The 14,762-nt window shown below is 32.3% G+C and overlaps 1 long non-coding RNA gene across 1 annotated transcript; it reads left to right on the top strand.

The window, feature by feature from the left end:
• The first annotated feature begins 13,152 nt into the window (after nucleotides 1-13,152).
• On the top strand, nucleotides 13,153-14,496 carry LOC114580677. Its single transcript, XR_003702202.1, has 2 exons — nucleotides 13,153-13,442; nucleotides 13,817-14,496. It is a non-coding gene; the product is annotated as an uncharacterized LOC114580677 (long non-coding RNA).
• The last annotated feature ends 266 nt before the right edge of the window (nucleotides 14,497-14,762 follow it).

The following is a 14,762-nucleotide window of genomic DNA, read 5'->3' as shown; positions in this document are numbered from 1 at the left end:
CCTCGGCAAGGGGGATAAGCCCTTACAATACTCCCTTTCACCAACGCGACGTGGCAGAGTGCTAAGCGCTGTTTTCACCCTCCTAGTGACGGTAGAGAACCTTCTCATTTTTCTCCCTCATGGAGAAGATAGAGTACCTTGAGGTCATGGATGTAGAAGAGTCTCCCCCTTAGAGAGCCTCCCTCAAGTTCTTCCCGGGCCACAGGAGGAGCAAGATGCAGCAAGATCGGAGCAACCGTGTGATCTCCCTCACACCTCTTCTCCCTCACCAAGCTCACCTTCTCCTTCCTCTCTCAACCCCTCAAAACTTCTCAAGAGCTCTCTCCCAAGGATTTCCTCTCTAATCATGTTTTCCTCTTCTTGTCTCTCTCTCAAAATATAATAATTTTTACACATAAAACATGCTCCAAAATCCCAAAATTTTGAATTAGCCGTTACAATTGTATAGTATGATTTCTAATCGTACAGTACGACATGAATAAAGAGGCTTTGTCCTGGTACAAAGTTGTATGAACAATTCAAAATCTAATCGTACGATGCGAGACTAAATCATACAGTACGATCCTCAACACTACTGCTCGTATTGGACGATAGCCGGGACGATCAAATGTCGTCTCTGTTCATCGTATGGTACGATACACATCATACAGTACGAATGGTTAAAATCAAGGCATCGTCTAGGATAAATTCCGGGATGATCAAATGTCGTCTCTATTTATCGTATGGTATGATATATATCGTAAAGTACGATGAGACAAAAATAAGGGATCATCCAGGACGATCTCTGGGATGATCTGAATTTGTCTCTATTCATCGTATTGTACGAATGTTTTCGTACAGTATAATTTTCAATTTGTAATTAAGCCTTGATTTCTTGCACTAATCACGAGTTAAATTAAGTAAGTATTTAAAATAGATCGTACAGTACGAAGGTCTTCGTACAATACGAACGGTGTAGAGTAACTTACTTAAGTTAATGTGATGGCTAGGGTTTTGGATTTGAAATACATCGTACACTACGATATTAGTCGTACTGTACAATTTGTTCACAGAACACGTTTATAATATAATATCGTACAGTACGAAATAACTTCGTACAGTATGATTAACAGACAATGAAAAATAATATTTTTACTTTTAAAAACCCTCTCCCCCTGTGTGTGTGCATGATTGCTCAGACTCACCTGTATTTTGTGGCCAGACTCAAGAAAATAAAAATAAAATAAATAACAAATTATATTGTCAGACTCATACTCCTAATCTAACTAGTCTTGAGTCTTCCCGTTGTCCTAAGTGGCTTGTGATATTCCTGAAATGTTAGTACTCACGGATTATAACAAACAATAAAAGATATTCAATGAACAGTAGTTCAGGAAACATTATTTGTCATAATCAGAATCACAAACTCGGGGTCATGGGTCGCAACATGTTGATGGCATACTTTTTGGATCTACCAATGAAAGACTTTGTAATGGATTTTTAACTACTATGACTAAAGAATTTGAGATGAGTATGATGAGAGACCTGAGCTATTTTCTTGGATTTAGTGTCAACCAAAGAGAGGATGGTGTATTACTTAGTCATATAAACTACATTAAGGAGATCTTAAAAATTTTATTATGAAAGGTTCTAAAAGTATAAATACACCAATGAGCTCAACCATCCAACTTAATAGAGAAATAAATAAAAAGTTTGTGGATTAGAAGAAACATAAGGGAATAATATGATCACTTCTTTATTTGACCGCCAGTAGACCATATATTATATTTAATATTTATCTTTGTGATATATTTTAAGCTGATCTAAAATAATCCCATACGATAACTGTAAAGAGAATTCTTAGATATCTTATAGTCACCCAAAACTTATGCATATAATATTATATATATAATACCACCTTTGAAATTATAGGATATTCAAATTCAGACTTTGTTGGATGTAGAGTAGATAGGAAAAATACTTATGAAACTTATCAATTTCAAGGGCAATCCTTAATTTTTTGTCTTATAAAAAAAATTATTTAACCCTATCTACCATTGAACTAGAATACATAGCTACAGAAAAACTGTGTTGCTCAAGTCTTTTGGTTAAATCAATAAATTCTTGACCTTTATCTTTCTGTAGTCAATATCTCTTTCATGTGAGATAACACTAATGCAATTTATATCTTAAAGAATCTAATCCAACATTCTTGTACAAAGCACATTGATATTGGATATCATTTTATTAGGGATTATGTACCAAAAGGAGATAGAATTGCATCATGTGGACTCTAAAAATCAATTAGCAGACATTTTTATCATTGCCCTCAATTATGGCACATTCAACACACATAGAACTAGACTAGTTGTTATTAATATTCATGTATAAAAATTAGGATAGAGATAAGTTGATGTGAGCTTATTTGTTTGCTTTATTTTTGCAACATATTTCTGTGTTTGTTTGTTTTTTGTTTATGTTACATATTTTTTTTATCTCTGTTATGAATGGTGATTATTTGTGTGCATATTTTAGATTGCAGAGTTTTTTCCTGATCATCACACAAAAAACCCTAAAATTTTGCTCACTTTGTATAGTACGATACACTCATCGCATTGTATGATCCACATTGGATTTGATCGTTGGCCCTAATTTCTTTCATATCAATTATTATGAATGATTTATTATTGTTGATTATATTGCATAAATTACTCATCATACTATACGATACCTTTTAATCAACAATTGTACCAACGACTCCTCGGGATGAAGAATTTTACACTAATCGTATTATAAGATACCCAATTATATTGTATAATTTGATGATTGACAGTACATTCTTAATGAAACATATTGGATGGAGTTGATCATACTATACAAACCACTGATTATATTGTACGATTTGCTCAAGCTATTTAAGGAAGAGGAAATCAACCATTTCATTCACACTTCCAAATTCTGATTTCCCTATCCTCTCTAACTCTATGTTCTCACTCAAATATGTATGGCTTCACCAAAGCGAGGTCATGTGTAATTCCATCAAAGGGTGGACCCCAAGTTCCAATATGAGGAGGATGAAGATGCCTATGTCTGATATAGAGGAGCCTCTATTATAGATTAAAAAGTTCTCAATAAAAAAAAAACTCTCCTATCAGGTACTTGAACTATTTACTACCTCCACACTCAAATTCATAATTTTCCTTGCTTCTCCATTCCACTACTCTTCAGTCCCAAGTTTGTTAATAATGGGTCACTATCACCTTAGATGACCTCCATGAGCATCTTCGCCTTTGAAATGCTGGGGATTCTCCACATTTTTTTTATGGATCTTTAGATTACAACTGGACCCAAGTCAACACTCTTATTAGGAACTCCCCCATATCTCACCACCAACCTTTAGTGAGTTCCTTAATCCTCAATGACAATATCATTCAGCATGTTCTTTGGAAAACAATCATTCCTAAAGATGATGACTGAATTAGTATCACTCCTCTTATATCCCTAGTCACCTATTATTATGTCAAGCACACAATTCAACGCTTGTGATATAATCTTTATATACATTGAAAGCCTCGCATCCATTAGGAATCCTTGTGCATGAAGAAAGCAAAATGTAGCCTTAGTACACAACATTTGATACATCTTAGAAACCAATATAACATGACATATCTTGCACAGCCTGACAATATTACTACATTCTTCATCGATCAATCCTTCCACATCATCTATGGTGAGCATCATAGAGCCCTCGTAGACATTTCCAAGTGAACAGAAGAAGAAGCAAAGGAAGCACCACTATAGCCTTCCCCTCATCTTGCATATAACCACCCGTAGGATGCCTAGACGGAGCATTTTTCTCAATTCAAGTTAAATGTATATTCACGTATAAAGCAAGTAACTAAACCATAAACTTAATTATAAGTTGTTGGTTTGTAATCCTTTTCATTATTAGAGTAGTTTATTTTGTTTCCAATTTTTGTGTGTTGGTTAAGCTTTTCCATGTTATTAAAAATAAAATAAAATAAAAAGGTTTCTCCCTATTTTTTAAAGATATCACTTTGTAAAAACTCATCTAAATTTAAAGTTTTACTTGGATATATGATAGAACCATTAAGATTGTTTTCACACTATTATCCCAAGACACTCCAAACTTCTTTCTTAATTCTTGAATGTGATTCCAAACACTTCTATTAAATCTAATCTAATTCTTGCATTACTTTGTTGTGACCTCAGTACCAAATTTCTCTTTACTTTTGAGCAGCACCTTGATAAATAGTATCTTTGAAGCCATTAACACTTTTCATGTTAGCATCAACATACTCGCACGTTATATGTAATAACCAAATATTAAACTCCATAAAAAGTTTTTTCTCTCCTTAGATTTGGCACTTGATGTGCTAGATGGACCATGTGAGTCTAATAATCATGAAAATAACCATTTCAAACCTTGAAAATTCATTTTAACTACCATTTATAACCATCTTATAATTTGAAAACATCATGAAATTTAATAAGAAATGTCTATCATCGTAACAAAGCAATAATATCTAAAATATTATAAATTTAATGTTTATTCAATATTCCTAAAAAGAAAAATTGAACATATGAGGGGATGAGAGGAATCAATAAGATGAAATATTCAAATCATTAATGATTGAAATTATTTTAGAGCATGGTAGACTATTGAGGGAAAACAAGTCAATAAACCCTCTAATAATCATTAATTATTCCTTCCCAAAACACCCTCACAATATGATAAATAGTAAAGATTGAAATGAGAGAAACTAAGTCTTATAAAAGTCAATATAACATGAGAATTTTATTTTAAAAATATTATATAAATATCTATATTATATTTTATCAACTTTATGACATTAAATATCTTGATGGACATAAAATCTATCTACACCAACAAATTCAAAGAGCGTAAAATTTCTTGAAAAGATTTATGAACAAAGGAGAATAAGAAAAATAAAGACGGAGAAATATTAACTAGAAAGTTCTTCAAATTATACAATATAATTATGGACATAAATTACTATTTGTCAATCATCAAATTATACAATATAATTGGGTATCTTATAATACGATTAGTGTAAAATTCTTCATCCCGAGGAAAAAATCATTTTTTCTTCCTATTTCAGTTAAGAGAGAGGGCTTAGGAGAAAAAAATAAGAGAGAGAAGAGAGAGAAGGAGAAAAGCCTTGTTTTGATAGAATAGAATCTTTTTTAGAAATTTTATAATAGGGGTTTTAAATTTGTGGTATTTTATTGAATAAAAATTATTTGGATGTTAAAAAATAAATTTGTAGTACGATATAAGTCTTAAAATATTAGTTTACACAATTCCTGGTAATTTAGTTATTTTCTAAAAATGTGCATTTTTGCTTAGTAGGATTTTACGTTGCCTACCATTATAGAAAATTATATAATTTCAACACATATTCAATTACTCTTTAATTACTATAATATGATGATAATATGTATATGTGATCAAATTATATCTCTTGGGAGCCAAAAGGGGCTAAAATTCTTTGTGGTTCTATTTATGTCAGAGAATATTTTGGTGCTTATAAAGCACGTTTTGGTGGCTATAAGCTATATTCTGGTGCCTAGATGTATGTTTTGGTGCTATAAGTATAAAATTGAGTTATAAGGGGTCAAAATTCTTTAAGATTTTGTTTGAGTTCAAAAAATGTGATATGAACTACTATATGATATGCATTATAATTTTTTTATCTGCTCAATATTATTATTTAAATAATTGGATAATTGATACGCTCTTATTACATTTCAGTATAGTGATTTATTAGACATTATTTAACCTCTTTTAAATATTGAACAAAATATTTAATAAATGAATTTGAAAATTTAGATCAAATTATGTGGCTTGTTGAGCTATTGTAGCTCACTATGATTTTATTTTTAATTTTCAGGCTATGAGAATGAAAACGAGATTGTGGATTAATATTTTATGATTAGATCTAAGCTTATAGGTATTTCTCTATTTTGATTTTTGTATAGTCATGGCTAGTTTATTATTAGTTATGTATCTTTTGCATGAAACCATATACTGTAATATATATACATTATGATGAAATTAAAGAAACATTGTGGATGAGTTTATTTTTAGTATTTTGATATTTTAGTGGCTCTACAATCTATAATTTATTTAAAATGAATATTGGAAGAGAATATGGAATATTTCAAAACTAAATCTTGGGATTAGCATGTCGCTTCTCAACATGATAGGACCTATCTTGATCAAGTTGGATTATGACAGTAGCTCTCATAAAGTAGCTTTATAAGAAAGTAGAATGGATAAGAAAATAAATGAAGAGAGTTTTAAAGAAAATAAAGTGTTAATGCTTGTCTTAACAAAGGGGTGAGAAGAATGAAAATAAATAAAGTGCCAAATTAGCTTTTGTAGACTAGAGATGCTTCGCGAGTTGTCTAGCACATACTAACCCTAACGCGAGAATAAATCCTCCATCTCCGCTTTAGACTATAAATCAAATCCTAAAATTTCACAGATTGACGAGATTTGTCCAAAGAATTGTGCATAAAGGAGAAAGATAGTTACCTTCACAACGAGCGAGCTCCTATAATTTATTCTATGACTTACAATCTAACAGGAATGAAACATCGTCGAAGGGGTGAAGTTAAATAATATGAAGGAATCAATGAAGCAACTTGAGCAAAACTTTACCTCGAGCGAAGAAAAGATGAAAGTTTTTATGATGATAGAGAAGAAATAATGATGGTTCAAGTAATAATGGAGGAAGAAATGCTAGTGTGAAACATATTTCTTTCTTTGGCATGTGCTCGTGAATTCCATTTTTTGTTTAAATTGGATGATTTTAATTTATGTAGAGAATAAACTAACATGTTAAATTTACTCCATGTCAAATTAATAATAATTATATTTGATTTAATTTACACTTTACTTCCAAAAAAATAACCTCTAAATTTATAGTTAAAAGTTCCAATCCAGTCGAAGAGGTTGAGTTGGCTATCATCATTTAATAAGTATTAGGCCTCATTTGATAAGATTTTTTTTCCCTAATTCTCCGTCTCAATAATCCGAAATCAGCTGCGTCCACCTGTTTGGAATCAAAACTTAAGTGTAATTCCTTTTTGCTAAACTGTTTTCTTGTTAGTTACAAAATTCTTTACTTGTCTACTTATTCAATCACAAATCAAAGTTTCAACAGCAAAAAGTCCAAATTAACCCAGCCACATTCGCATGTCCAACCCCCACGTTCGTGACTTTCATCTTCTTTAGCAAGTCGCATGACAAATTACTTCATTTCTTCTTATCTCACTCCATCTAAAAGACTCCCCATTTGGCTGTAATTCGCAAGCAAGGGCTGACTCCCACTCCATTTCTCCAAGCCAACCATGACAACCGCGAAGCTGCCTGCTACCGATCGATTCAGGAAAGCAGTCCCAGCCCTCTCCAAGCACTAACGGCCTAGCCTCCTACTCTCCCTCAACAACCTAGATCCTCCTCTAGACTGATTTTTTTCCTATTTCAAGTGGTTAAACCTAAGTTATTTTGATCGTCACCTCCTTTAACTATCCGACATTACTTCAAGTCATTTCCACCACCCTAGTTTTTTTATGACTCTCGTTATTCTATCTCACTACTTTTTTTTTCTACTTCTCCATTTTCTAATGCATATAATAGCCCTCGGCTAGAAATTTTGGTTATTACCATCATGCTTGAAGGTGTAATTATTACACATAAGCTATAGTGATAGAAATAAATTAAATTGGTGAGTTCCAAATTTAAGTAGCTGCAATTTAAAATCATGTTCATGTACCATTTTATAACAAAAACATTCATATGGAAATTAAAAGAGTTGTTGAAAAACTAAGCTGACCCTTCTTTTAGGTATTTAATCTAATTGAACTTGAGATTTAAAAATGAGTTGCCCCTTCATTTTAAAACAAACAAACGTTATTATTATTATTATTTTTACATTTAGACCACTTAAGGCAAGCTCATACACACTAAATAATACTAGCACCATACTATTATTATTTTTATCTCAACATGGAAAACCAAACATAAAGATATGCACCTGCAACATGGGACATATATACTACTTTAATTTATTACAATATATGTATAAGAGAAATAGAATTTGGGAATAGACCGACTATGCATTTTACTAAAGAAGGCTGTAAAAACCTACTTAAATATCTCAATGAATGACTGGAAGAACTTTTGACCAAACTCAACTTAAAAAATAAGTGGGGCCAATTAAAGAAGGACTAGAAGCTATAGAAAGATTTGTTGCAAGGTGAAATTGGAATTGGTTGGAATCCAATAAAAAAAAAAATAGTTGATGCTTCTAATGATTGGTGGAACAAAAAGGTGCAGGTACCTCACAAATTTGGAACCATTCACTTTATAATCTAAATTCAAAATTACTCTTATGTATCAAACCACATGATTCCTAATTAATCATTTATTGTACTTTAGGTTATGCCAGATGTGAAGAAGTTTCAATACAATGGAATACCACTAGAGTTGGAAGAAAAGTTAGATCTTATGTTCAGTCGTATTGTTGCAACTGGAGAGAATGTTTAGCTTCCTAGTTTGGGTGTACATCTTGTAGAACTAAATGATGATAACACAAACTCATATGAGATAGAGTACACTCAAGATGAGCAAACACATCTTTGACAAGTGACTATAAATGATCCTACAAGAAACTATGATTCACAAAGATCACAATAAAGTGTCACATTGTTGCGTAGAAGAAAAAGAATTAGAACTCCTAAGTCGGGGACTAGACAACTTTTTATAAATCATGTTGTGGATCTCGTTGAGGCTATAAAATCTATAAGTTCTGCCATAAGTACATCAAATGACCAACGTTAATCATTTTATATCCTAAAGGTTTTAGAAGAGATCTCTAAATTCCTAATCTCTTTGATGATTTTAAGTTATATGACTTTGCCACAAAATACTTTAAAGATAAGAATAACAAGGAGATATTCATGGGAATGCTTATTGAAAGAAGATTATGGTGGCTTTGAAGGAGATTTGATAGAAATTTATGTTAGTAACCCATCGAAGTAGATTTTATGTTCTTGTACTTGATGTTCATGTGTCTAGTTTATTGTATAACTTATATATGTACATTGTGTTTGTTTAGCTTGAAACTTGTTTGTTATCACTCTTTTGGATATAATTATGTTCAATTGCTTTCCAAATTGTTCATGTACTTCAGGAGGTTGTAAATGAATTGTTATTATTGTGTTGGGTGTTACAATTCTATGTTATATTATGTTGTCCTAAAGGTAGATTTATATTACTATAATATTTTGAAGTATATATTTTTTTTAAATCATGGCAATTATTTGTGTAATGAAGTTTATTAATCATAGTTGGCAATGCAAGGTTGATTGAAGATTGCTTATGTATGAATCCTTCATGACTTCTATTGTTCTATGAAAAATAGAATCATTAATATAACCTTTGCCTATTTCCGCATTCATAATTTTTGCTATCTTTACCATCCAATCAATAAGAAATTCTCGAGGTTGTTTTTGGGAGACGAGGCGATCTTGGCGATTTTGCCGGATCTTGGCAATCGGTGGTTCTCCGTCGGCCTGGTATGACAGACGAAATTCCTTGGTGGGATTTTTGCGGAGAAGGTGATTTATGCGGAGAGATTTGTCAGGCAGAGGTTCTCCTTTGGCCTGTTGATTTTGCGAAGGCGACCGATTTGAGGTCAGTTTTGGCAGAGCTTATCCTGACGGAGGATCTCCATTGGATTGAATCAGCTATTGATTTTGCTGGTTGTGTTTATTATACTGGTATTAGATTCTTGATTGAATTTGGTGAGACTTTAAATCTGAAGGTGATTTTTTAGGAGGTTTTTCGTTGGCTCGACGTTGCCTATAGTATTTCTTGGGTTGAAATTTCTGCTTGGTTAAACCTTGTTTATTATACTGGTATACGATATAATTGCAACATGTATCTGCATGTATCCTTATAAAAGTATGTAAAGTTGTTACATAACAATCTTAATTTATCCTATAACATAACCATTAATTCATCATCTGCTCCTCACATATGTTGTAAATATATAGTTACAACAACTAGACTAAAGATATACTTGTAATAATTGCCTTCAGATCCACCTGCTAGCTTTCAAACCATCCCATATCGAAGTTGCTCAATGCCTTGAATATGGGTAACAAACTTAACATAAGTTAGAAAAAAAAAAAAAAAAAAAACTGCAAAGTTGGAATAACCAGCATTTGCTAGAGATTTCTTTATTAAGTAAACTATTTTGCTAAAATCAAATCAATACCTATTTGTCAGGGTGGTCTGATATGAGGCGCTGATGCAAAACTAAAAGTCTAAATTCATTGAAATATCAAGTAATTGTTGACACTTTAAATGCTGAGTAAAATGTATGTTAAATGGGTTTGGTGATCTGAACTCGTTGAATAGGTTCCTGCTTACTTTGATGAGATTCATGCGAGATTTGATGAGATTCTTGAGTAATATAACTTCTTTCTGAAAACTACATTATTGTTAATTAATGTGGTTGCTTTAATTTTTTCTTTTTTGATTACTTTAAAAAAGGCATGTATTAAAATAATAATAATTGAAACTTTGTCATCTCTTTGATATCATGATTTGCTATTAATGATTATGCTTGCCTACATGAATAATTTCGTTTGATGTTCTATATTTCTTGAGCCTGTTGTTGCTTCTTATTTAAATAACACATGATTAAACCACAGAAGCATTGTGGAACATGTGACCTAGCAATTTTGTTGCATGCAATGTGTTATCACACCCTGTAGATGATAATTTTTAGTGTTTCTAATATTATTGCTCTAGCAATTTAACATATGTACTATTTTAGGTAAGCTCATATATATCCTTTGTTAATATGTAACATATGTACTCTTTCAGATGAAACATGTCAGAAGCTTCGTTAATCTTTGGGGAAGACAAAGTTGATGATTATATGTCAAAAGATAATGAGCATAAGGGTGTGGCAGAATTTACTCATATATTACTTACAACAACATGTGCAATTCATGATTACTATGTATTATATATTTGTAAGAGTCCTTGCATGACATCATCTCAAAGTGGGGATAAGTGGGTGTGTGAGTTATTACATGGCCATCCAACTAGATTTCATAACAATTTCAGAATGTCACAAGTTATTTTTGTGGGCATACTTTCTTTGTTGGAATCATCATATGGGTTACATGGATCTCACAGAACTACTAGTAGAAAGGTACTTGCAATAATTTTGTGCATTTTGGGACATAATGAGAGTATTAAATTAACATGTGAATATTTACAGCACTCTACAAAGATGATTAGTATATTATTTTATAATGGTCTGCAAGTGTTAGTTCGTTTAGGAATGGAGATTATTGCACTTTTCGTTAAGTTTTTCCATGATATTCTAGCACAAATTCTGAATGACGCACAATACATGCCATATTTTAAAGATTGCATAGGTGTTATTGATGGCACACACGTCAATGCACGCATCCCTGCTGATTTGATACATATTGTGACGACATTATTCACCTACACAAAATGTAATGGTTGCATGTTATTTTGGCATGTGTTTCATGTTTATTGCACCTAGTTGGGAGGGTTCAGCTCATGATGCACATAAATTTCAACATACTGTGATAGATCTAAAATCTAATTTTCCTACACCACCTCAATGTATTTATAATTAAATAAGCAAGTTATTATATACATTTATATTTGGATATTGTATATTGATTAGCAAATTTGTTAACATGAAAGTTCTACTTAGTTGATAATGGTTATCCTCTGCAATGGGGATTTTTGAAGCCATATATGGGAACAAGATATGACATACCTGATTTTAGAAGAGGATGTAGACCATTAAAGGGACATCATGAGGTATTTAATAGTTGACATTCCTCACTATGAAGTGTTATTGAACTTGTGTTTGGTGTATGGAAAAATAAATGGGGAATTTTAGGAGATATGCCTAAATATTCCTTTAACAAGCAACGTCTTATTATTAAGGGTACAATGACACTACATAACCATATTCAGCGACATGTTTCGCGAAATGATCCAGAATTTGAAGAATGTGACGTTAAAGAAAATTTTGTTCATCCGGAAGCATATCAATATAGAATAGGAGAGCAAGTTGAAGAAAGTACTACCTTAGAAGCTGAAGTAGACTTTAGTGATGTTGAAGGAGTGCACGAAATGGTTGAACTAAGAGAATGATTTTATGTTGAAACTGAAGTAGAATTGCATTTGAATTATGCGATTATAACATGTAATATGAATATGCAAATTTTTTTATTTTAAATGAATTTATGTTTCATTTTATACGAGGCCACATGCATCCACAACAATATTGATTTTAATGTATGAATTTATTTGGCAAGTAAATGATTACTCTTTCCAATTTACAAAACCTTAATTGTTGTAGTATAACCGTGCATTAAGTTTTGTATTAGGATATTTTATTTAAGAATGATTGGGATTTTATTTTTAGCTGCTTGCTATTTGCTACTTAGTGCTAATGTCGAACCTCCTACTTTAACTCTGAACCCAGGTTAGAATTTGACCTTTGGTTATTGCAATAAAGCTAATTACGGGTCAATGCATGTATAATATTACCATCACCTCATTAAAATGCTATAGTTGTTGTTTTTCAATTCATGGTTGAACTCAAATAAGTAATGACACATACAATGCTTGATCAGGGAAGCATTTCACATATCATACTTTTTAATTCATTTTATAAATCCATCTTTGTAATTTTTTTTTTTTTAATTTGTATAGGCATGGCAGGCTTTGAAAGTGTTGTAGGCAGTATTAGTTCAGTGAGATCAGTAATGGAGCCTGAACAAGTTACAAAAGATAGCTTACATGGAGATTATGTTCTTGAAGATCCAGAGTCTCAACATATTTACATCTGCAAGAATGAAGGGATTAATCGACTCCTATGTATTTTGAATCACATTTTTTTTAATTTTGAAATACTGTGCTAATGAAATTATTTAGGGGCTGTTTGGTATGTCGAATTAGGAGGGTAAAGTAATCTATTTACTTGCATTTTAAAAATTAGAATGTTTGGTTTGTTTTGAGCAGAATATAAGTAATTCTTTCAGAGCATTATCAGTGTATTTTGATAGCCCATTCGGGCGACTTCGAAACCCGCTCAAATTGAGGGGGTTAGGATCCTCTCGCGTGAAATAATGAGAAGTTTGTAGAGCGTGAGGGTTTTCAACTGAACAGCGGAGAGGCAGGATGCTTCTTCGTTTCGATCCGTCGTTGCTTCTTGAGCTCCATTGTTGCTGTTCGACTTCGAGTCACTTATTCTGCTCCTTCGACGATGTTCCTTTCTTGTCGGATCTGAAGTCACGACATTTTGATTGGAAGCAACGACGTGAGCTCGCTCGCTGTGAAGGTAACTATTTTTCTCCCATTTGCACGATTCTTCGGCCAAATCCCATAAATCCCGTAAGAGCGTGAGGGTCAATGCTCCATCTTACTCCAGAAGGTTGATCTCATTCTGCCTCCCCACTGCTCTATTGAAAACCCTCTTATTGACTTCATCTCTCTGCTTAAAATTTTCACATAATTGAATTTTGAAGTCTTCAATTCATTTTTCTGCCAGGGAATATTTCTATATTTCATCTTTCTAGGATGGAACTTTGTTGGATTTCATACTTGCCTTTTTATTTTTTTAAAAAGATCTCTATTTTTACATCTTTGGCTTACTAGGTATCACAAGAAAACTCTATTTTTATCATCTTTGGCTTGACATAGCATTTTGATTAGTTTTTTAGCCATACAACAACAATTGCAAGATCTGCTTCAAACTTTGAGTTCAACCGAACCTCACTACTGTTAAGATACCATAAACCTGCAACAAAAGCTTTAAGAGAAAATAAACATAGGAAGATGAAGAAGACAGTAAGACACAGAGAATAGCAGCTATGATATCTTCTTTTTCTCTTCAATGAAACAGTAGTCCTGTTTATATATAGTAGATGTAGTAATGCAAAGTATGATCAAGCCGTTGATACAGAATATATCTGAATGGCTGAGATAGTGCTGGTAGTTTCCTGCTCATGAGCATTTCGGCTTCATATGTCAGATGGCAGAAGTAGTGGTTGTTGCTGAGTCAGTGATGTGTAACGGTTTGAGCCTTGACCGTTACATATGGTGTGTTAAGCCTGATAATCTTCTTAAGCCAGCAATTTTTTAGAATCACAATGTGCTCTAGCAGTTCAGATGTGGTGTAAGTTATTTTATGTTTTGAATTATATGCAATATAGCATCATCCCACATCCATTCAAGACATTCTTATATACTTATATATAGGGGTGATAGAAGCTATTAGGATAAGCTGTGCTGGTTATCCTACAAGGGGTACTTTTTATGAGTTTATTGATCGTTTTGGCATTCTTGAACTAGTTTTTTTTTTTTTAATGGAAGGTGTGCTTTATTTTTCTAAATTGCATTTGTTTGGAGATCATGATCTCCTATGAGTTCATCATGGTTATCTTTGTTATGTAATTCTAGCTGTGATGATATTACTGTCTCAAAGAGGCTGCTTGAGAATATTGGACTTAAGGGTTGTCATGTAACTATGATTAAAATAAATGATTTAACATCAAATGCTTTTCCTGGGTACTTTCTATATTAATTGGTAAGTTTATGAATCAAATAAAAATTTATGGAATTGAATTCATCTCGTTTTTGTTTGAATTGTTTACTTCTA

Source organism: Dendrobium catenatum, unplaced genomic scaffold, assembly GCF_001605985.2.
Source record: "Dendrobium catenatum unplaced genomic scaffold, ASM160598v2 fragScaff_scaffold_133, whole genome shotgun sequence".
Classification (NCBI taxonomy): Eukaryota; Viridiplantae; Streptophyta; class Magnoliopsida; order Asparagales; family Orchidaceae; genus Dendrobium; species Dendrobium catenatum.
Note: the sequence above shows the minus strand (reverse complement) of the source record. Positions and strands in the feature narration are given on the sequence as shown.